A 25,114-nucleotide genomic window follows, 5' to 3' on the forward strand; every position below is an offset into this window, starting at 1 on the left:
ATAAGACCTGCTCTCCAGCCCCCTTCACCAGCTTTGTTGCTCTTCTCTGGACTCGCTCCATAGCCTCAACATCCTTCTTGTGGTGAGGGGCCCAGAACTGAACACAGTATTTGAGGAGCGGTCTCACCAGTGCCGAGTACAGAGGGAGAATAACCTCCCTGGACCTGCTGGTCACGCCGTTTCTGATACAAGCCAAGATGCCATTGGCCTTCTTGGCCACCTGGGCACACTGTTGGCTCATGTTCAGTCGGCTGTCAACCAACACCCCCAGGTCCCTCTCCTCCAGGCAGCTTTCTAGACAGACTTCTCCTAGACTGTAGCACTGCATAGGGTTGTTGTGCCCCAAGTGCAGGACCCGGCATTTGGCCTTGTTAAACCTCATGCCATTGGACTCTGCCCAGCGGTCCAGCCTGTTCAGATCCCTTTGCAGAGCCTCCCTACCCTCCAGCACATCAACACTTCCACCCAGCTTAGTGTCGTCCGCAAACTTGCTAAGGGAGCACTCGATGCCTTCATCCAGGTCATTGACAAAGACATTGAACAGGGCTAGACCCAGCACTGAGCCCTGGGGAACCCCACTTGTCACTGGCCTCCAGCTGGATTTCACACCATTTCCCACCACTCTCTGGGCCCGGCCATCCAACCAGTTTTCCACCCAGGAGAGTGTGCGCCTGTCCAGGCCAGAGGCTGACAGTTTCTCAAGCAGGATGCTGTGAGAAACTGTGTCAAAGGCTTTACTGAAGTCCAGGAAGACCACATCCACAGCCTTTCCCTCATCCAGCAGCCGAGTCCAATGGTGGACAGCATGTGCCAATGCATACACCTGAACTACTGTATTGGGCAATACCTTCAGGAATAAGTTGAGGGTACGTGAATGACAAAAGTTAAACAGACACTTAAGAGATTTTTCAGGTTTAATATATGCTGAGAAGGTTTGCTAAGCATAACTAAAGCAGAAGAAGTAGGATTTTAATTCCTTCGTACCTGTCTGCATGCTTTCCTTCCTTTCTTGCTTCCTGACTTCCCACTTCCCTCTTCCCAAATCTAGTGCTGTTAGAGTGGGAAAAAAATTGAGGTGATTATGAGATAATTTGTAATTATTTTTTTCCCCAAAAGTTCTCGTCTTCTCCTTTCTGCCATTCTCACTCATTTGAATAAAATTTAAATGGAGAGTTCATTTGTCACATGAACCAGACAAAGTTGGTGTTCATGTGGGAATTCTCTGAATCTTACTGATTCTCATTCATTTTGTAATTGCTGTTGTAACAAAACTAAGGTTTAATATTACACTTTAAAGAAGAATTGCATGCACAAAGGAAATGTAAAACTCTAAGATTACTAAGACTAATAACACAAACACTCATTCTGAGGTGCTAAGGGGCATGGTTTAGTGTTTGATAGGAATGGTTGGACTTGATGATCCAGTGGGTCTCTTCGAACCTGGTTATTCTATGATTCTATGATTCTAATTTAGTAGAAAATTCATTAACTACTGGAATTAAAGCAATTTGATGTTGTTAGACTGGGGATTATTCTATTTACTCATATGTAATCAAAATTTGCCATTAATTAAGAAAGATCTCCTATCTTTAGAACCATCCATATGTTATCAATGCAGAAAAATCAAAATCTTCCCTTATTTTAATTTACCTCATCTTAAAAGTATTTGATTGTTAAAGGTTGTATTCTTAAGACATTTTTGTTTCTTTTAAATGTTTGTTTCCCTGAAAAGCTGAGCAGAAAGCAGAATTAGCCTATTAGTCATGTGACTGGATCCTCCTGGGTATCTTATGATAGCACACTAAACCAGTAGGTACAATGAAATATAAGTTTGATAGTAATGGGATGCGAGATGGATTCTGCTATCACAATAAATGAAATACCAATGTTTTAAACCAAAAGAATTGCTGTTATCTTTGTTTTGCCATTTCTTTTAGCAAGCTGAAGTTTTGGCTTCTTTATTTTTTTAAATCTTGGTAGGGGGAAGAGAGAGAATGTATTTTAGAATGTTGAATGCAAATTTTTTAACACCTGTCATTACTTTACTTCATCATTACCTTGAGAACACATTGTGCAGATAACATGGAAGAGTCCATGACTGCATTTTATTCCAAGACTGAAAAACTTTTTTAGATCATTTGCATTCTTCCTAGTTCGTTTTCCTTTAGTACGTCCAGAATTTTCTAGTTGTCTTCTACTTCCAGTCACCGTAAGACAAAGTAAGCAGTTATCATCTGACCCTATTACATCAAATCATGCCAAACATTAAGCTGTCAAGCTTACTTTGAAATTCAACAGGCCGTCCAAGAAGAACTCTCAAGTTGTCTACTGGATTCTTTCTAGAAGGGCTCCAATATCAAAATTGACTCGGAAATAAAAGGATTAAATTGATTTTCAGCTGACACTTGGGTAGGCCTTACATTGCTCTGAGAAGTGGTTGCCAAGCATTCAATTCCAATGCAAGTATAGCTGCTATTTCCTTACTCAGAAGAATCTGATAATGCACAGGAAAAAATTAAATTCAGAGCACATTTTACTGAGAAACAGTAATCTTGCATCTCATGCTGCATGTAATTAAGAAGATTTTTTGCACAACACAAAATAACAAGAAAAAATCTTGGTTTTTAAATAAAAAAAATTATTAAGAGCTAGCAGCATGTTAATGATTTTCAGCTGCAGAATAATTTTGTGTGAAATAAGGAGAAGGATACAAGTATTGGCTGGAAGAAAAAAGCTAAAAAGGACAGCTGAGAGAATTATTAGAGATGTAAACACAGTAATAAGGATATGTCACATGTCACATCATGATACCCCCATGCATCTATACTACAGAACTCTATCTGATAATTTTCACTGCAGTATAACAGAACAGACTGATACTTCACCTACAGGATATTGCAGGAAAGTGCTACTCTCTTTCTGATTAACTCAAGTAGCTGCACATAGCCCTGTAACACACAGCGTAGGCACAGAAGCAGAGGTTGTGATTAGAAATTGATAACTGAAGTATGCTGCACCTTCCCACTTCAGTCTAATGTTCTTTTGCTTTTCTTGCTATCTGTGAATCTCCAGGCCACATATACAGATGTCAATATGAAGTCTGCCATGTTTAGTCAGTTGACCCAGACACTTTGCTGCCCTATCCTGAAATTCTGATTCATCAAAGTTAACAGTGTTTATAGATGAGAATTTTTTTTGTCCACTTGCCCATTGTTTGTGGAAAGAAAAATATCTTTCTTAAAAGTCAAAACTAATTTTGCATAGAAATAATTTAAAATCCAAACAAAAACAGGGTCAAAAATTATCAAGCAGATCATAATAGAAATAAAGTTATCAAAAAAAAAATTCTGAAAAATGAAACAAAGAGCTTGACTGAGGATGACTTTCATCCTGAAAAAGCTGAAAATGCTTTTGAGATAGGAAGTGGAAACATTCAATAAACAGAAACAAGAGAATTACTGATAGGAAGATTTGCACCCAGCAATAGCTTAGAAATAAAACTCAGTGATCCCAACTCAAGCAGAAAAGACATATCTTGTTTTCAGAACAAAAAAAAGAAATGCTTAAAGTTTTAAGTAAGTTATAAGCACTAGATTTTGCTGTGTTTTATCATGGCTGCAGAATTCTGAAGGTCTTATATGTCATTGAAAAGCATGTTTACATTCTGTGTATATGCAGAGCACTCTATATCCCATGCATAGTGGGTTCAACCTTATGAAATCGCTACGCCAATAAGGCGCAAATCCTGTAAAGTAACTTTACATTCCACAGAGTCTATCACTAAATCCAATACAGCAGTTTGAGTCATCATATTGTCAAGGTCTGAAGTACAGTGCTGGAAATAATAAAAACAAGTACTCACCTGCTTATTAGCTTAGAAATTGCAGAGCAAGTGCTTTGACTGTAAAAGTCTAAAACCTTTTAATCATGTCTCATATATTCTATGTTGCAACTTGAAAAGAGTAAAAAGTTGTACATTGAGTAAAAAGCAAAAGTTTTTAAAAATTAAATCAGCACTATTAATCTGCAGGAGCAATCATTCCATAGGAGAATTTGAATAGAAGTAGGATAAGAATTTTAACAGAAAGCTAGTACAAGTTTCATGGGATTCAAAATTTTGATAGCAAATTGTTCATATTTTAGTAGTTTACTGAAAAATAATGGATGGCTGCAACTGTAGTAAGAATTTAACTTCTTCAAATATTTAAAGTTATTTTTATGACATTATATTTTATTTCCATACATGGCCAGATGGTGTCCTCTCTTTGCCAACCCACCTCCAGTGACATAATGCCACTTTCATTGTGCTGCTGCACCAGGTATCTCAATTCATTCATTTGTTGCTCGTACTCAGCACACAAAGAGGTGAGGCTCTGAAAGCAGGAGAATTTGCATTTCATATTGTGTATATGGTAGCTAAATGCATACTTAGTGGAATTGTTAGGACTGAAAAGCTTTTTATGACATTTGAAAATTATTTGATCAATTTATTCTAGTCAGTGCATTAAATCCAGCATGCAAACCAAAATACCTTGTATCCTGGAATGTCACTCTACTCTCTACGTAACGTTAATTCACAGGCTAATTGGTAGTTCATCTTATTCTCCCTTTATCAGGTAAAAAAGTTAGATTGGAAGTTTGGGAAAACGTACTCATTATTTTCATTTTCCCTAAACACTTGTCTTACACTGTTTGCAGGTTATTTTTTCTGTCATTGTGCTTTTTATTTCAATTTAGCACATGTTTAGTTTTCAAAAACTCTGGTGAAAGAATATGAAGGTGTTTCCATCTTGATTTGTCTTTACCATATAAGGGCATGATACTTCATAAATGTGTGATTATACATCCTTCTTCTGCTGGCCTTTTAGTGTATTTAATGCAGATGATGTCTATTTGTATACAAATAGTATGTTAAGCATTGGTAACAACTCTGTGACTCATCTCCAGCTGAAAGTGCACTATTTCACAAAAAACTCAGTGACAAGGACAGTATTTTGAACGTGAAAGGAAGAATCTATGAGCAGAGATCTCAGTGAGTGCCCTAATCATTGAGTATAGCAAAAAAAGGGGCGCAACTGATACAACCTTCCTTAGAAGACAACCACCTTTCTTGAAAAATATTTACCATTTCAGCTGTCTTAGCCATTTTTAAGCCTTAGAGTCCAGCATGATGAACTCCAGCAAAGCAACATCCCACAGGCTAACCTGAACTTCCTCTCTGACACTCCTTATTCCTTGGAGTTCTGCCTCTTTCCCTTAACATATTGCTTTTTTTTTCCTTCATCTTTTTCTTAGAAATAGCTTAAAAGTTTTTGGCAGAATCACCAGGATAAGGAAAAAGAAGTCAACCTGAGGCAAACACATGGCATGAAGAAGATTGAGGCAAATTGTTGAAAGTTGGATGAAGTTATGCATAAATTAAAATAGACTTTTAAAGGACAAAATGTCTGGAAAACTTAAAACTATATTTTCCTCCTGTACTCAGGGTTATCCAAGGGCTGTATGCTGCTTTTGTCTGTGTGGCTGTAGGGCTGCCTCTAAAACAGGGCCTCCTTAAGATTCCAAGAAGAGTAAAGAGCACAGATATTTCTTTGCTGGGTTCAAATCTCAGGTCCACAAAGACTTTTTATACGTTTTCACATAGAAAGCAGAAAATGAAAAACATCCTGTTGTATAGTTATTTGGAAAATTTGTTAAAAATCTAAAAGTTTCCAATGTTTTCTTCATGAATATAGGTAGAATAGGTCCTCAGGTTTTGGGGCTCCCTGCCTTCTGTTTTAATTGCACAGTTATTTAAAGGGAGAGAAGAATTTTTAAAAAGAAAGAAAGCTTTTCTTCTTTATGTTTCCCCCTTCCTTTACATGGCAGAAACTGACACACAAATTTTATTTATTAGAGATGTGAGTTTTAACAAAAAGCTGTAGGAAAGCCTGTAGCCACACTGTTTGTTTGAAAATTCAAATTGTTACCTTAGAACAGACAGATTCATCAAAATCACGGGGACAAGGGGAAGAACCAGATAATCTAGAAGACATTTAGCATAATAAGCAGTAGCTACAGCAGAAGAAATTGATTAACGAGGGCTTTCTAAATGTTTTGCAGTAGATATAACTTTTAGTAAAGTATTTAAAGAAGGGTAATGCACTATTATTATGGATTGCCGTGCAAAAATGACTCAATAGGATAAAAAAATGCCTGCACCAAAATTGAAATAGTAGGTCATAAAGACTGCTATCACTAGTACCATAATGATAAGAAGGGTGACTTTATGGCTTTTTAGAGCTAATCGTTCAGAAAATAAAGTTATGTTGGATTTCAATCACACAATATTAAAAATCCACTTCTGCTTGCAGCTTCTTTTTTATTAGCCGTACTGTAGCATTTTTAAGTATAACTATGTTGAATATAAACATATACCTAGACTAAAAAATCAAAATTAATTGCCTCTTCCATCATGTCAATCTCCTCCTGTGACAGCACATTTAATGCAATTTCTTTCCATAAATATATAAAAAAAGAATTTTAAAAGGGGAAAGGTAATTTTGATGCTTCTAGTATTGGAAAAATTTTCAGTACTTCATTGCCTTAGTGCTTAGCAATCATTCTCCAGATTCCCAGATTCGTTCACAGTCTTACTTGCATTAATATTGCACTATAACTTAGATGACTCTTGTCCTTCTGTAGTATTTCTAGTGACCAGAGTCATAATCCTGCACTGCCTTAATTTTACTTAACCAAAACAACAGATTCTAGATGTCACTAGCTATGCTTATGACTAAACCTTCTCTACAGCTATGTCTACCTGGAATCATTGTCTTCTGGACAAGGCGCCCAACTACAGACATGGGAGACAACAAAAAGCATCTCAGTGCTGCATGGTAATAATAGCAATACTATTTATTTCCACTGGATTCCAACAGAGCCATTTCTCTGTAGCTCATTTAGCCTCTCTGACACTATAGGCCTCTGTAGAGATGACTTTCCAATTTATTTTTACAACCTACTTAGGTCTCTTTGGTTTTCTGATCTTCAACTAGGCTGAGGCTACTGATAGTCACAGCTACTCTGTCACTTTCCTTATGTTGGCTTCTGAATATATTTTCTTTCAATGGCACAACAGTTTGAAGAATATGACTTAGTGAATGGTGACATTCAAGTCTAAGGCTCTTGTGTATAAAAAAAGAGATTTAAAGTATTTTACAGGCTACATATCTAAACCAACCATTTTTTGACGTATTTGTTCTCAAGCAATGGTCCAACCTGGTGAATGTGTCCTGTCATCCTAACAGATGACTATTGGTCTAGACAGCTGAGGGACAAAAATCACATTTGAGTGATGTGTATTCATTCATCTTGGTGTTAAGTGCATGGTACACAGCCGAAAATTCAAAACAGTTGTTTTTCTTGAGGCTTTGTGCCTTTAGTTAAGGAACTGAGAAACTTTAATCTGTTTGTATCATTAGCAAAGCATTAATATATATATGCATCTGCTGATCTAGAAGACTGTGCTCATAAACTGAAATACATAATGAAAAATAGATTCATTAATGCTTTTTCTCCACCATCACAGCACATTAATTAAATCTCTTGGAATTCAGTTATTTACGCCTGCAGTAAAATTGATAACAGGGAGGGTAATACATAATGATTCTGTTGTGCTTAGTCCAACACCAAACAGATAAACAGCTGCATATGGTTTAGGATTTCCCTGTGTATTAAGTCTCTCCTATGCTCTGCACTGACTGTGGCAGAAACATGAATGGAATTTGCAAACCAAATTACACACCAACAATCTTCAATCATGATTATGTCCTTGGATTCAAAAATATCCATTCTGTATGCTGTTAAACCTACACAAAGTAAAAAAAATCATAACCTTTTCCCTGTTTAAGTATATTTCTCTCAAGAAAGACTGAATATTCTTTTTGTAAGAAGTGGAAGTGTATGACTGCACACCTCTCTACCCCACTGAAAGGTAATTCACTGTTTTCAGAATGTTGAGACATGACAGATTCATAGTGTTTCCACCCACAGAAGGAACCCTGTGTCATACCTTCTGGCAGCCTATAGAGTAGAGGAATGGTGTCATATCAGCATGCTTACATTAAAGTAAATAACTGTATCTGAAAACTATGAAAACTTATATAAACTCATGGAAAGTTTTACAAACATCTGGTTTTCTCCTTGCATAAAAATCAGCATTGCACACACTACCATAAAAGGAGCCATAAAACACAGTTCAGTTTACACAGCAACACAAAGAATAATCTCAATAGGCAAAAATCCAGGTTTAACAAAAAAAGGAATTTTGTGGGACATGGGCACTGAAATTTTTCACTATCAAAATTAATTATTTAAGTACATTTAAATCTCAAAAAAGTTTCAAACCAAAACAGCACTGTAGCAGCGTTTTTCATAAGAATTAAGAGCTAAAAAAAATTATTTAAGCTGAACCAAAAGATTCCCTTTGGCTCAACCTCAAATTATTTATTAATTTTTTCCAAAACAAATACATATTTCAGTTTAACACTGCATACTTCTCTTCTGGTTTCCCAGTTCAATTATAGAACTAAAAAATCTAATTTTAAATATCACTTCGTAAGTTAGTGCTATATTATGAATTTTTTGAAAAGTCTAGTACATTTAGCCAGCTTCTGGAAACTAGTGATTATATGCAAGTATAGAATGCTCTTTTCTTAAATATGTAAATAACCACATGAGCCAAAACTGAGATATAAAGATGACGTGTCATGCCAAAGATTGTCTATTTTTTTCAGTGATACTTGGTTGGTCTAACGAAAATATTGTCTTGATTTACAACTCTTGTTTTGCATTGTTATTCATTATTTGAAAAATTCTTTAATATTTTAAAGAAACGGTGTCAAAATTAACTTGTCTAGCACTCCCTTCACAGTTAGAAACACTAATATACAAAATTTCTGCATTTGAGAACAATTTAATGGTGGACTACTGAAATCTCTTATGAGATTTTTTCTGTTTGCCTTTTGTTCTGTCTGCTGACCGCATAGTATAAGCAATACATGTGAAATCAGCTGCAACCTGAAAAGTCTAAACGAATAACATTTGATAACAAAAAAAGTAAGCATTTGTCTGTTTGTCTCCATGGATTATAAAATATTTCCCCTGAAAAAAAGTATATTGATCACAACAGAGCATGAATAAACAGAAAAACATACTTATGTCTGTATAAGCAAACCAAAATAAACATTGTATGATATTTGAATACATAATAACATATATATGATGGTTCCTTATTTAATGTTTTAATTCTGTTTAATTTTATTGTTTGTACTATGTTACATATTAACTGAATTTTAAGTCTTCTGTAAGCCTGTTCATCATTTCACTTAATAAAAGAATTAAGTTTGTTCCTATTTTACATCATGTCATTGACTGATGAGATTTCTAGCAATTGATATTGGACAAAATTTATCATTTGAATAATGCATTTACTATTCTGTTTTTAAAAGGAGGACTTAGTAAAGTAGGTTCCCAGCCCATATACATTCTCATTAGGCATTTTGGTTTGTCCACACACTCAGAAAACTGTACTAAATCACTGCAGGCAGGGTCTTAATTAAATGTAAAATTCACACTCAAAGACAGTTGTCCGGATGTTTTACCTGGTGTAAATCTCTAACCCAATGTTACAGTCTGAGGTAAATTAGAGCCAGTTTTGTGACTAACTCCGTTGCTGTAAGTAACTTCATTTTTCTGAAAGCTAACCGCATGTTTCTGAGACAGTGTTTTTCTCCCAAAGTGGTAATACACAGCATTGGTATGCAAAAAGGCCAATGTTTATACTTAACCAAGGCCACCCTCAAACTGGTGGATGGGGGTTGCACCTGCAAGGAGGGCACGTGACCTTAAACTGACCAATAGAATATTTCATCCCATACATGCAATACTCAGTATAAAATTGAGAGATCATGAGGGTTTCGCTCTTCTTCTGTGATGGCCAGTATCCAGCGAGGATCTCATCTGCCTGTTTGCTCCTGGTCTTGGATCCATGTGTTCCTGAATCCGTTTCCTGAGTCCAACTCCCTCCTAGCTGTGGACCCATTCCCTTGTGTCTGCTCTGCAGCATTTGTGGTGATGTATTGTCATCAAGGGGTAGAGTGGGACTGCGATCTCATGTATTTGTACATAACTTAGAACTTTCTAATTATTTTCATTGTTATCATTTAATTAAATTTGTAGTTCTAGTTTGCAACCAGCAAGTCTTTTCCCTCTCATTTCCCTCTGTCCTTTCCCTGCAGGGTGTATGGTGGGGGTGGCATTTTGAGGCTCAACTGCACAATTTTAGCTGCCAAGTCTGGCTGGGTGAGGCTAAATCATAACACCCAAGAGTCACTTAGACATTGTCATGAAATTTCAAACTCTGTGCTGTTATAAGAAGCCTGTTCCCAACACCTACGTATCAATAAAAGGAAACTACATTCATGTATAATAGCACTAATACTAATGAACAATGCAGTCAGAATAAATAAACATTGATGGCAATGAGTTTAAATGGCTGGGCATGTACTTCAAGACTCTTATCTCATTTGCCACCTTCCTTTTATTACTTCTAGTCTATTTTGTAACCATTGTCATTATAAATCAGATCCGGAAAAAACAAGATAAAATAGTTTCTAATGTTAAACAAAAAGAATATGCTACAAAAACAATTGCCTAAATTGTGATATTGATCAATTGTCATGTGTACGATTTCATATAGGTCAATACTGTTTGTTAGTAGTCCAATATGATACTCAGGTGTCTTTGCCCAATTACTAGTTCATGTTTTACTTCTACGTGTGAATTCTTTCCATTTGCAAGCTGAACTTATTGCAAGGTAAAGAAGTGTAATTCCTTACTCATCACTAAAGTCACACCTGCATGCTGAGTTTACTGGTAGTTAAAAGGTATTTCTTCAAGCTTTCTGTGATTATCCCTACCATTGCTACTTGTCAGTGCCTCTGTTCTAACATCTTCAAGTCATTTTCCTACAAAATAAGAGCTATGTTGACATTTTTCAATGAAGGTACATGACTTTGAAATCTCTTCTCTGATTCTCCTTCTCAAGCCTCTCACTGCTGTCAGTATTATTGCCTCTAGAGCTTATTGCTCCATGATGTGTATGCGAGCTTCAAGGACTAAGAATATAAGAAAATGCTCTTGCTCTGAGAGTTCACAACTGGATGAGTGAGCCCTGTTATCCTAGATTTAACTATTCCAACTGGACAGCTATTCAAGACATAGCTAGAGGAGTCCAAACAAAAACAGTGACTTAAGACTTATTTTGCCCACCCAGAGGTAGGTATACTTGAATGTCAGTAGGCAAAGTTATCTTTCTTCTAGTTATTTTCCAACTGAACAGCGACAGCTGCATCCACATTATGTACTTCCCTAGAAGACCATAAATCACCACACAAATAAGGATAAAGTACCTTCAGTGCATCTGCACAATAAATGCAAAAATAAGAAAATAGAAAGAAATTTCCTTTATAGCCATAGAGAAGGCTTTCAAAACTCTGCAGATTGCAACAGTGATTTGTTTAGAGTCCTACAGGTCATTGATTCCTGTGTTAGAAAGGTTGCTGGGCTGAACACAGCTATGGTAAAGAAAGGACAATAACTGCTTGTAGCATGAGTAACGGCACTAGGCTAACAAGTTTCTAAATCAACTCTTAATGCTATTGCCATTCTTGAAACCACCTGATCAGCTGATCCTTTGGAGATTTGATTATATCTCAATGTACTTGTTGGTTTTGGGCTATGAAATGAGCCTATTACTGTTCTCCTGTCTATTTTAATACATCTTCCATTCTGTTCTCTCTAGGGAGTCACTACTTCATTCCAGATACATAAAAGATGTTGAGTTTCCTTTGAAATAAGAAATGGAACAAGTAAGGAAAGCATGGGTGCCTATGTACTGGAAAAATAGTTTAAAAGAGTGGGATTGTTTATGAATACAGAGTAGATGGTGCTAGGTTTACTGAGCTTAACAGCATGAGGCATGTGAGTAGGCAAACAACTGCCTAATAGAGTGTGACAAAAGCATATTAAGTTGATAAGTGGACGGGAAAATGAAAGTATAGAAGGATGGATGTTCATGTAAGATCCTATGCTGTTGAAAGTCCCACCTCCTTGAAATAATCTTGCCAAACAAAATTTGAATAACACTTTCCTCCCCAAACTTCATGAACGCTGACCTCCTCCAACTCAAACATAAAAAACCAGTTCATGTAAAGTTTTCATCAAGAAAAGGGAGAACACTAGAGATGTAGTCAATGCTATGTCTATTAATAAACTACCAAATATTGAATTGACTCATAGAGATACAAATTGCAGCATTAGAATACTACCTGAACAGCAAGGTAAGAAAAGAGCAAAATCTGTGTCTCCATGAGGGAGTAAGTCTTTGTGAAGTAGAAGCTTTCATATCAAATATCTAGGAGCAACAAGAAGTGCTTGCAGGACAATGAGTCTTTCATCAGTCATTTTACAGAGAAAACAAGATGAGCCAACACTCCTAAAAGCCAATTTCTCCATATTTTCTACATCCAGGAGGAAAGGAGAAGAAGAACGAGTGAGTATTCCTTAGGGGTTTATAACAAACCACTTACAAAGGAAGCTGATACAGGATATGAATCTATGTATGTATCTACATATGTTGGTCTTTATTTTGTCTAACTCTGTATTGTTCTGAGGCTGTCTAAAAAGAAATATGCCTAATTCTGAAACCATTTCAGAGTGCTTTCAGACTCAATTGTCTATTTAATTCAACCATGTATTCTCAAAGAGGTGAAACATAAAGATCCAAGAAGAGTATGCCTAAGCTTGTGGGAAGTTCTACATTTGCTTGTGAAAGAGTGACAGAAAGACAGCCCTCAGAAATGTGCTGAAGAAACAGATAAAAAGTAGTGCTTCAATGGATTCACAGAGGAAAGAGTAAACTATAAATCTACATTAATGGGGACACAACTGATTTTCCTAAAAGCCAATTTGTTCACTGAAGAATGTCATTTTTAGGCTGTTTAAACTACTTGCTCTGTAATTCAAAGAAAAAGAACAGACAATATTAAGGAAAATATCATAAATATGAATATAAAATAGACTATTGCTGACAGAGTTTCAAAGAAAAGTGTCTTAAGTTTTTATTTGAAACTTTATCCTCTATTTAAATTTAAAAATCAATTACTCACATATCTCTTGGTGGTACGCAAACAGCAGCCTGGATAATATTCAGCTGATGTCTGCCTTCTAGGTCTGCAATGGAAAGGAAGACTGAGATTTATCCTAACTTAAGCAAATTTTATCTTTTAATGTTCAGTAATAGTAGTAAGAATTTGCATAATGAGAACACAAAGTAAACTATTCTCTTGTATAAGATTAGTTTTTCATCTGTCTGTTTCTCAAAAGCATTAGAGATTTATTTGTATTCTGTGTCCTAAGTAGTCATCTACATGTTTTAATTTTACGTTAAATAGTCACTGTATTAACCACAAAGCAAAGATGTAACTGATATGTTGAGTGTGGAAACACATTTGCAAAGTGTTAATGTGCTGCACAACAGCAATTTCACAATCATCCCTGATTTGACTAGAAAATTAGGATGGTATTTTCAATGTGCAATATGTAGTTAATTACATTGCATTATAAACTGCAATATTTCAGAGAAAATATGAAAGAAAAAAGGATGCTGTCTCAAAATAAGAATTTTCAGGGTGCGACAAAGAATGTCTAATAATTCATTTTAAATCTAGAGGAATTGATTCTGTTACAATTCTTTATTAACACAACTTTATTCTATTACAAGTGAGGGATGGAAGCATAATATTCTTGCCCCATAGATGAAGGTGAAGTCGCACAGTATTTTCTCAATGATTTACTTGTATGACAACACATTTTAATTGGTCTACAAGGTGAATGAAACTGAAGTGAAAGTGCTTGAAAGATTCTCCAAGGCAACTGGCTTTTCTGTTCCTCCAATATACACGTAATTTTTTTCTGTGGTGAAGCTTTGAACAAATTTGGTGTTCAGCACACATATCCATGACACCCTTTCCCCACTGCTTAGCCTCAGTAATCACCCTGGATGGATAGAACAAGTTCCATCTTTTTTTCTAAACTTTATCTGCAATGTTTTGACATTTTTTTTAATAAAATCCAAAAGGAGTATATTAAAAAGTTCCAACTAGCGGGGCAATATTTCTCAGATAATATCTTTATTTGTCATGGCTTTTGTGGAGGAGGTAATGTTTTGATTTAGTGTTACATTCAAATAACATTTGCTAGTTACAAAATGCTCTCTTGTCACATGATTCAACTACTTAGAAGTGCTGGTTAGGTGTTTGGGAAGGTTACTTAGCCACATGCCCTGAAAAGCAGGCTGTGGTCTCATTGTAGATTACATGACATGACATTTCATTTAATTCCTTGTTTTTTAACAGCCCTCAAGCAATCATACTAGACTGTGTGATAGCTTCTCATGTGTTTTTATGATAATCCAACAGGGAGGACATAAACCTCTAAGCTATCAGAATGACATTGTCTCAGAATTTTAAGTTAACAGGATTTATGTTTGCAGAGGAATGATGGAACCATTCATACAATTTTTTCTGCTGGCTTTAATGAAAAAGTAATAAAAGCATCTGGAGTAGGCCTCATATCAGTTCTTGTCTTGCTGGGGGAGATGCTGTTACTCTTTACTACATGCAACACATCCAGGGTACTGAGTCACCACAGCTGTATAAGCCCTATGGTGAGCACTTTTTAACCCTGAATGAGAAGATGAATCAACTACTTCTGTTTCAGCACTGGCAGGAAACACAGTGAAAACTGTGACTTAAAAACATTTCTGAACTAAATATTTCATTTCTGTCACCAAATCTATGTGTGTTTAATAAGATTTTCAATAGAAAGTGTTAAGAGTTGCTGTTAAGTGTTAAGTGTTGCTGTTGTATGGCATATGATTTGAAATTATTGTAATGCTAGGTCTCTTCTATTAAGCCACTGATGACTAAAATATTGAGCTTTAATGTTTGACCATAAATGATGGCTGTTTGAGATTAGAAGATATGTAGCTGGGCATACACAGGTCTGTTTCATTCAGTGTCTCCCAAACTACTACAAAATTCTTAATCTGGAGCTATTTTTTTTCCATTAAATACTGGGAATTTTGTTACTAATTTCAGTGGAATGAGGATACATTTTTTACTATCTACAAAACATTATATTAAGAATTAATTCTTAGGCTTTGAGTAGAGTAATTTATATTAATGCCCATATTTATGTCTAGGCGGCAGGGTCTAGAGACATTCTAGTTGTTCATGTGCTTTTGGTACACACAGACTCCTTTAGTGGCTCAGTCAGGTGCTTCTGGAGAAATAAGAAGCAGAGAATAGCTGATCAAAGGTAATCAAGAGTGAATGGAAGCAGGGAAAAGATAGTTGCAGAAACAGAGTGGGGGGGGCAAGAATATACGTATGCAATCACTATCTAGCTTGTAGTCTGGGCTGTGCAGAAGGCGAGTTTCCCCTAGGAGGGAAAACTTTATTAATATGCAGCTACAGATTGGGGGGGGGCGGGAATCATAATCTGTAGTAAACGTTAAATTTTCCTCCTAGGCTTTTCCTTGTGCTTCTATTAGCTTTGCAAACTATTCCCTGGTGAAACATCTATTTTTATGTCTCCATCTATCAGTCAACTGTCACTTATGAAAAGACTGCCTTGAGTCAAATCCTGCAATTCTGTTCAGACAGTACTCCCCAAACAACTAAAAGAGGATAGTTTTGACAGAGAAGATAGTATAAGACTCAGACTGTGACTTATAATCTTCAACCTTATTTGTTTTTTTCCCCCCTTGACATCAGTGGACTTTTTATTACTACTTTTGATTAACAATATTTGGCTGAAATCAGGTTATATTTACAATTCAACAGCACCAAACCCTTAGCAATACAGTCCAACTCTTAAGCATTAAGATCATTACAATGATTGTAGCAGTATTTCCATTTCGACACGTCTGTTCTTATTTCCTTTATTCTTTGAAGTGATTAAATTATGTTTTTCTTCTTCGTTAATAAAAAACAATAGTTCTTTAATTTGGTCTACACAAACTGAACTGTGTCAAACAGTAATGACATGACCTAAGATTGAGAGTCTAGTAAGAGTTCTTCAGTTAAGTCTGAAGTGTGCCTGAGGTAAAGCAAGAATGTGAATAAAGTAATTAGCACACCTCAATGGGAACCTGATTTCCTTTAAAGCTTCTCTATGTTCAACCTTTATTCACCACAAAAGCAGATTTAGTTATTTTTTACCATTTGTTCACACTATACAGCTGATATTTTAACTGTTACACAAAGCAATTAATTTTCTTTGTTATTTAAGAACTAGAAAAGTATTGGGAAAAATGTCACTTGGATTTATTGAGAAAAACATGCTGCTGTTAGGGTCAACCTGACTATGCAACTGTATCATACTATCATGCAGATTGTTTAAATTAGGATCTTATTCTTCAGCTGGTAGGGACAGAAAAAAAGAAGAGAAGGAATTTCTAACATCCAGTGATATTTCAAAGTAAACAAAAAAACCACGAGATCACTACTCTGAGATTGACTGTTAAGTTATGAAGCAAAAGATACAGACATATAAAAATGTAAAAGATTATAAAATTTGGAGAACTGTTTTCTATTCCTTTACTTTAGACTAAGAAGAAAGAACAATGTACTGGGCTACAGATTCTTGACTTACTTTTGGAACACACGCAACATTGTGTCATCGCTAATGCTGAAGTTAGAAAGGATGTCCGTGCTACATTGCTGTGAAAATATTAATTGTTTTTCTCAGCACTGATTTTATGGCAACTTTCAGTCCATGTCGGCAGAGGCAGAAGCAGATTACAGAAGAGTAAATACAAAAGTATTCCATATCAGAGCAGATATTTACCCATCGGTTGGTGATGAAGAAAGTTAAGACACAGGAGATCACAATCAGAACTGATTTAAGTTTCAGGCATATAGCTTTGGTGATCACAGAATCACTACGTTGGAAAAGACCCCCAGGATCATCGAGTCCAATCATTCCTACAAACCATTAAACCATGCCCCTCAGCACCTCACTCACCCATCTTTTAAATACCTCCAGTGATGGTGACTCAGCCACCTCCCTGGGCAGCCTGTTCCAGTCTCCAATGACTATTTCTGTGAAATTTTTTTTCTGATATCCAGTCTGAACCTCCCCTGGCGGAGCTTGAGGCCATTGCCCCTTGTCCTGTCCCCTGTCACTTGGGAGAAGAGGCCAGCACCCTCCTCTCCACAACTTCCTTTCAGGTAATTAAGGTAATTAATTTCAGGTAATTAAACACCTTTCAGGTGTTTAAGGCATGGGTGGGTGAGGTGCTAAGGGGCATGGTTTAGTGTTTGATAGGAATGGTTGGACTCGATGATCCGGTGGGTCTCTTCCAACCTGGTTATTCTATGATTCCATGATAGTAAGTTACCTAAACACAAAAGTTCTACTTGTCAAGTGCACAAGACTAAGAAAGTATTTATACGATTTATGTGTTTTTCTGCATTCCAGATGCAAGGTCATTTGAGTCAGTTTTACAATTCCTCCTCCCCAATCTCCCATTATATTCCCACACCGAATGAGTCAGAGGTTGTGCTAAGTGGATGAAGGGTCATGTCTATGGCCTGGACAGGGGGCAGGGAGGGTGGGTTATTGCATGACTACAGGATTGCAATTTTACACAACTGCTAATTTTCTTAATTTAATTTTTACAACTTGTAATATTTATTTTTTACAACTTCATGAATCCTTGTGACTCATTTGTCACTGTTTTGTTCCTGTAAAAGCCCTTATCTGCTATGTATTGAAATTACTCAGTAAATTAGTATAAACAATTTGAAGATTCTGAGAAGGAATGAAAATTAGCAGTTTAGATTCTGAAATCGTTTTGGTATTGACATCTCATGGGACAACATGACCAGGATTCTGAGATTATACTTGGTTTATTAGCATGGCCAGAAAAGAATTTGGCACCAAATACTTCCATGCAACAGATATTGCCACAATGGAAGTGCACCAGGACAAACTGCAGTATGATGATTGGTTTGTTTAAAAAAAAAAAAGGGGGAAGAAAGGATCTGACTTATAATATTTGTTTCATTTTTTTTTTATGGGAAAATTAAATTGTTAGGAGCCTGATTAGGATTTGATCTGAAGTGTTCTGGTTCTATAGACTCCATTATTATAAGTATACATAGTTCTAGCTATACTTAACAATGTGTGGAATATTATTATAAACTTGAGAATATTATAAAATAATGCTAACTATAAAGTTTAGAAAGGACCAGGATTTTATTGCTATCTGTTCTAAAATAAATATTGTAGGTTTCACAGGAAATCACTGAGTTCAGAAGTTATTGCGGATATATGGAATACTTTGGCATATATGTGAATTTATAGGTCATGAAATTATTGTTTCATCTGACAAAAAAATATAAGTAAATAACTACAATAACAACAGTGTCTGATGGTCACAGGTAGCTCACACTGTTGTAAATGAGCAACTGTATATCTGTGACATGATGAACAGCACAATACTGGAACTGCTGCACTCAACGTACTCCTCTGAATAGTACAAAAGTTGATTTGCAGATATACTCAATATTTTTCTATGTTTATATAATATTTATTTGCTCTGTGTTTATTTAATTATGTAGCAGAAACCATACAATATTAGGTGATTGTGGAAATAAGGCTGAATGCAGGAATAAAATCTAAGTATGGGAATGGGGCTGAACATGGGGAGAAATGGGACAGGGTGTTCCTTCCACTCCTTTTCTTATCCCCCTCCTTGCCATGGGCTAAGTATAAGGCCTTCAACAGAAAGGAATGCACCAAGGGCACATCAATATCTGTAAGTGGGGGATGAGACATCTAGAAGTAGTCGTAGTCAATCCCTGCTGCTAGCAAGGCCCTTGCAAGGACAGGAATGTAGTTATCTTCTAAGAAGATGGATTGCAGCTGCTGCTCTGACAACTTGGCCTACAGATGACATGTGTTTGTTATCGTAATATCATTATAATACTAAAATACACCTCCACACCTCAGGCTACCTGCCTCTGAGGCAAACCACTCCCATGACCACACCTACTGGGCTTGGGCAGTTAAGTTTTGTCTTGCAACTTGAGAATTCTTTCACCAGAGATCAGCAGGGCTTGATATAGTGATCACATTCACTCAAACTTCATTCTTGACTCCACCCCCAGGTGCAGGCTACTATTAATATTTTAGAACAAAGAAAAAGTTTCAGTAGGCATGGCAAGGGCAAAAATGGCACCAAAACTCTAGAGATCAGCCAGTGGGCTGAATTTCATCTCCTCTCCCCTACCCCGGATTTCATCGGGGTAAGAGGATGAGGAGAAAATGTGACTGAAACTTTTGGGATCACCTGACAGGCTGGATCCCACTCACTTCCCTCCCTTCTCCCTGGAATCCATTGGGCTGAGCACTTTGTGTTACCCAGGCTAAACATACGTCTTGACATGAAGCTAATTAGTGGTATCTTTCTGTATTTTAATACTATCTACAAGTTATGTTTACTTACATCTGATTGTTATTGCTACGCGTATATCATTGCTTGCCACATTCTTGTACGTGTTTGGATGCCAGGTCATAAATAGGGTTGTAAAATGTATTTTCGCAAAAGCGTCTTTTCCACAGCTACTACCAAACCTTATTAAGTCATGAGCTGTTACCTTTAATAAAAATCAACTTGTTTGTACAAGTCTGTGCAGTCTCTCATAAATGTTTAGAAGGATGTAAAGGGGAGTCTCTAATTTGAATAGAGCAGGCTGTATTATTTATATTTATATTATCTATCCTTGTGTCATTGCTCTCATTAATTATTGTGTATGTAGCAAGCTGGATAATAATATATTATATTATTTTTACATTATTGCCACGTTACTTGTTGTACATTTAGCAAGCTGGGTTATTTATCCTTGCATTATTGCTAAAGGACTCTAGCCAGCAGGCTGGATAATAATGTATATATAATATACATAATATATATAATAATGTATCTTCACCTTCACAATACTGTTAGGTAAAAGAGTTAAGCAGATTGGTAAACTCTCCTTCTGATGTCTTTCACATATTTTCAAATTTTCCCGCTCATGACCTCCATCACATCTGTTATCCCTCAACTTGTGAGAACGATAAATTTGATACAGAAAACAGAATGAGAAAGTGTGTGGGAGAGACAGGTAAATTGTGATCAATTTGTTATCTTACATCCACACACATTGTGCATTTAATTACAATTTACAGAAAATGAAAAAACCCAGGATTTGTTCATGAATAGAGTTAAATAGGAAATATCAGATCCTATGGATATGTTATTTCCATTGACCTGTCTGATGGCTGAAAAAGCAAACTAATTAAGCGATGAAATACTATGTCACTACAGCCAAATGTGTGCCTTGTAGGCACAGCACCTGTGCTAATAAGACTCTATTACAGCATTAACCTGGTTGATCTGAAAGTAGGAGGTAAAAGCGAAGTTCATTATGTTGCTCAAATTGTCATTGTGTTGCATGAAGTAGGTATGGGAAATCTAAGGAGAAATGGAAAAGCTGCATTATCAATTCAGAAGCACTTTTAAAGCTGCTGATGGTAGAAGAAGAGCCAAAGTTGTAATAAAAATTGACTTTGTTCCATATTCAATTCCTGTATGGCAAAAACTTGAACTCCTCTGTAAGCAGTGTGAAATTGTAGAATGGTAAGGCAATGTCGTAAGTCATGTAGAAAAGCATGAACTGTAATATTTTTGAGATTTGTGTATGTTAACTCTGGCAAGTATATGCAAATAATATTAACTCTGGCAAGTATATGCAAATAATATTATGTTTTTCTCACTATATAGATTTAAGGGAGAAATTCAACAGTGTTACTTAACAATTATGTCACAAACATTTTTCATTTCTCTAAATGCTGCCTAGATTATGCATCAAATATTCTGTGTTTGTGTTTGCTTTTTGTCCTTGAAGATGGTATAAAAAATACATTTCTCTGAACATCCAGTTAGAATGAAAAAGATTTTCTTTGTTTTCATCCAATATAATCCAATTTATTATAAGCCCAGAGGTTCAGTAAATGCTTTTAGGCAAAGTGTAATAGTAATCTACCAGTAAGATAAATTCATAACAAAGATACAAGACTTTATTAAACACTAACTGACCCCTCTGAGATTCTTTTTAAAAGAGATAGTGCAGTCTCTGTGTCCATTATTTTTCTAAAGGTGAGAATTGAGTATATCAATTATCATAGAGTAAGTGAACCTCATGAGGTTGTGCTCTTCCTATGCTAAGTCTGACTGTCACCTGAAGCAATATTTTGGTGGATTTTTTTGTGTCAGGGACAAACTAAGCTTGGTTTTTGTCGTTCCTGTCCAGCAGCAGAGCTGGAAGACACACATATTTCTGTTCATAGTTTGTGACAGCAGATTGGCAAAGGTTGCTTTTCTACATGGCAGCAAAGTCCTATTGAAAAATGGCAGGAAGGTTATATGCTCTGTTCAAAAGGATTATTGGTCAGCTTTGGCCATATCTTTTACTCCATATATCAAGAAATTATTTTGAGCAATTTATAAAAGACACTGTTTAGGCTATTTATAAAGGACGCCAAGTAAAATTCAGCCTATATGATCGTAAGTCATGCTTTTTACAGTTTTCTCTTTTTCTCCTGTTCAGAAAAAATTAGAAAACAACAGACTCTTAACAAAAACAACACAAACTATCTATTTACTTCAATAGGTTGAGTCAGAATGAATATAGAAGCAAAAAAGAAATTAATTTAAGGGAGGGCGACATTCACTTATGCATTAAAAAATGCTTTGGAAAACAGAAAAGACATTATTATATTAGAAATTACAAAATATAACAAATTAGAGATGTTACAAAATATTTTAAAATAGAAACTGATGTGAACATTCATGTCTTTGTTCCTCTGCAACCAAATATGCTTGAAGTCGTTTAAGTATCTACCAGCAGGCCCTTCCCTTTCCAAAGCATCACTGCAGACATAGTGCAGCAACCGAGATCTCCACTAGATGGTAGTGGCACCACTAATTGCTGATCCTTCACCTTAAAGGTCTTTTTTTTAAAAAATTATGTCGACACTTACCTCTTCAAAATTATAATTAAACTACGTTATTTTAAATCCAATTATAAGCCTACAAAGGTTACTAACAAATTTAACAAATACTGAAATTTCCATCCTGTGGGAAAGCATTTTACTAGCTCTTGTTGTGAGGGTAAATGAAACGTAAAATATATATAAAAAAGTGTTTGCATGTCTAAAAAGAGAAATAATGACAATAAATGCATATATACAAAACAAATCAAAAACCTTTCACCTTAAGTCAACTCAAGATTAAACTACACTTTCCTGTCATGACTAAAAATCGTCATTTATGGCACTGACATTCTGTTCTTCTCTAAAGTCTTCAGTCCTTGGCTGAACTATACTTTTCAAGACTCACTATGCTGCTTTATCAGAAAAAAAAGTCATCCTAGAAAGCTCATGAGAATAACTGATTCAAACCACAATTTTCTAGAGACATTTTGCCATGTAAATGGAGTAGCGTTTATTATTAATTGGTTTAAAAGCAAAAAAATTATAATCAGTTCAATAAATAGAAACATTTCCAGACATAATGAATTGGTTTTATTTTCCAAGCGATTAGAGAAAAAGTATGTTTATTCTATACAAAATAGTAGTTTCTGTTAAGGAGTCATTTAGGGAGATATTCACAGCCTGCTCAAGTGGATATCTGTTGTACATTATGTACCCTGGCTTGTCTTAACTTTTTTCTGCCATTGCCGTTGTTCTGTGTATGTGCACTAGCCATCCTACTCTGTTACAGTTTTTGAAGAGCCTCTGAGACACTCTGCCCCTTTATAAAAACAACATTCATAAATGTTTCTTGACTTGTTTTTTCTTTCTGAAGAACCCCTATATGTAGCCCATATTCTTTTACAAAATCATACTCATTAATCTGTCATTTCATGCAATTAGATTAGTCTGTTCATTTTACAAAAGCTTTCAGTAACTGAGGATTATTGCTTCTAGATTTTTTTGTGCTTGCCAAACTGGAAGTAGAGGAGACCAGAAGTAATAGCAATAAACTAGAAGATAATAGCAAGGAGAAAGCAAAATCAAATTAAATATGTTGGGTCCATGCCTTGGGCACAATCTGAGGATCCTAAATCAAATAAAACTCTATTCACAAGTAAATCTAGTTCCCCTATACATCAACAGATTAAGAATAGCTTGCTTCCTCTTCTGGAAATTACACTAATTGTTTCCTCAGGGGGGAAAGTGATGTATATTCGAGCTGTTATGTCTGTGGGCAGACATTTTCTTTCATGGGAGAGACTTCAAGAAGGGTATTCTCTTTTCTCAACAGCTGTAGCTGTAGCTATTGAGAATCAGCAAAATCACCAGGTTGGAAAAGACCTCTTGGATCATAGAGTCCAACCATTTCTATCTGCTACTAAACCATGTCCCTGAGCACCTCATCCACCCATCTTTTAAATACTTCCAGGGATGGTGACTCAACCACCGCCCTGGGCAGCCTGTTCCAGTGCCCAATCACCCTTTCTGTGAAATTTTTTTCTCAATATCCAGTCTGAACCTCCCCTGGCACAGCTTGAGGCCATTCCCCCTTGTCCTATCACCATCACTTGGGAGAAGAGGCCAGCACCCTCCTCTCTGCAACCTTTCAGGTAATTGTAGAGAGCAATGAGGTCTCCCCTCAGCCTCCTCTTCTCAAGGCTAAACAACCCCAGTTCCCTCAGCTGCTCCTCATAAAGTCTATTCTCCAGCCATTTCACCAGCTTCGTTGCTCTTCTCTAGACTTGCTCCAGAGCCTCAACATCTTTCTTGTCCCAGAACTGAACACAGTATTAGAGGTGAGGTCTCACCAGTGCCGAGTATGGGGGCACAATAACCTCCTTGGGCCTGCTGGCCACACCGTTTCTGATAGAAGCCAAGATGACATTGGCCTTCTTGGCCACCTGGGCACACTGCTGGCTCATGTTCAGTCGACTGTCAATCAACATCCCCATGTCCTTCTCCTCCTGGCAACTTTCTAACTATTCTTCTCCTAGTCTGTAGCACTGCATAGGGTTGTTTTGCTCAAAGTGCAGGACCCGGCATTTGGCCTTGTTAAACCTCATGCCATTGGACTCAGCCCAGCGGTCCAGATTGTTCCGATACCTTTGGAGCCTCCCTACCCTCCAGCAGGTCAACACTTCCTCCCATCTTAGTGTTGTCTGGAAACCTGCTAAGGGTGCACTCAATGCCTTCATCCAGGTCATTAATATTAAAGATATCAAGATAACAAAATATTAAACAGGACTGGAGCTAGCACTGAGCCCTGGGGAACACCACTTGTGACTGATCTCCAGCTGGAGTTAACTCCATTTACCGCAACTCTTTGGGCCCAGTCATCCGACTAGTTTTCAACCCAGGACAGTGTGTGTCTGTCCAGGCTAGATGCAGCCAGTTTCCTAAGCAGGATGCTGTGAGAAACTGTGTCAAAGGCTTTACTGAAGTCCAAGAAGACCACATCCACAGCCTTTCCCTCATCCAGTAAGCAGGTCACTTTGTCATAGAAGGTGATCAGGTTAGTTTGGCAAGACCTGCCTTTCATGAACCCATGTTGACTGGGCCTGATCATCCAGTTCTCTTGCATGTGCTGTATCATAGCACTCAAGATCACCTGTTCCATGACCTTCCCCAGCACTGAGGTCAGACTGACAGGCCTGTAATTTCCTGGATCCTCCCTCCAACTCTTCTTTTAAATGGGAATAACATCATCCAGCCTCCAGTCAAGTGGGACTTCCACAGTCAGCCAGGACTGCTGTTGGATGATAGAAAGGGGTTTGGCAAGCATATCTGCCAGCTCCCTCAATACCCTCGGGTACACACAGAGCTACGATAATCTATCCTGCCATCCTATGTTTCAAATAATGCAGGTTTCAGTCTGATTAATGCAAATTTCTAGGGTACAACACAGGTAGTAAAACCATGC

Source organism: Phaenicophaeus curvirostris, chromosome 4, assembly GCF_032191515.1.
Source record: "Phaenicophaeus curvirostris isolate KB17595 chromosome 4, BPBGC_Pcur_1.0, whole genome shotgun sequence".
In the NCBI taxonomy this organism is placed as follows: domain Eukaryota; kingdom Metazoa; phylum Chordata; class Aves; order Cuculiformes; family Cuculidae; genus Phaenicophaeus; species Phaenicophaeus curvirostris.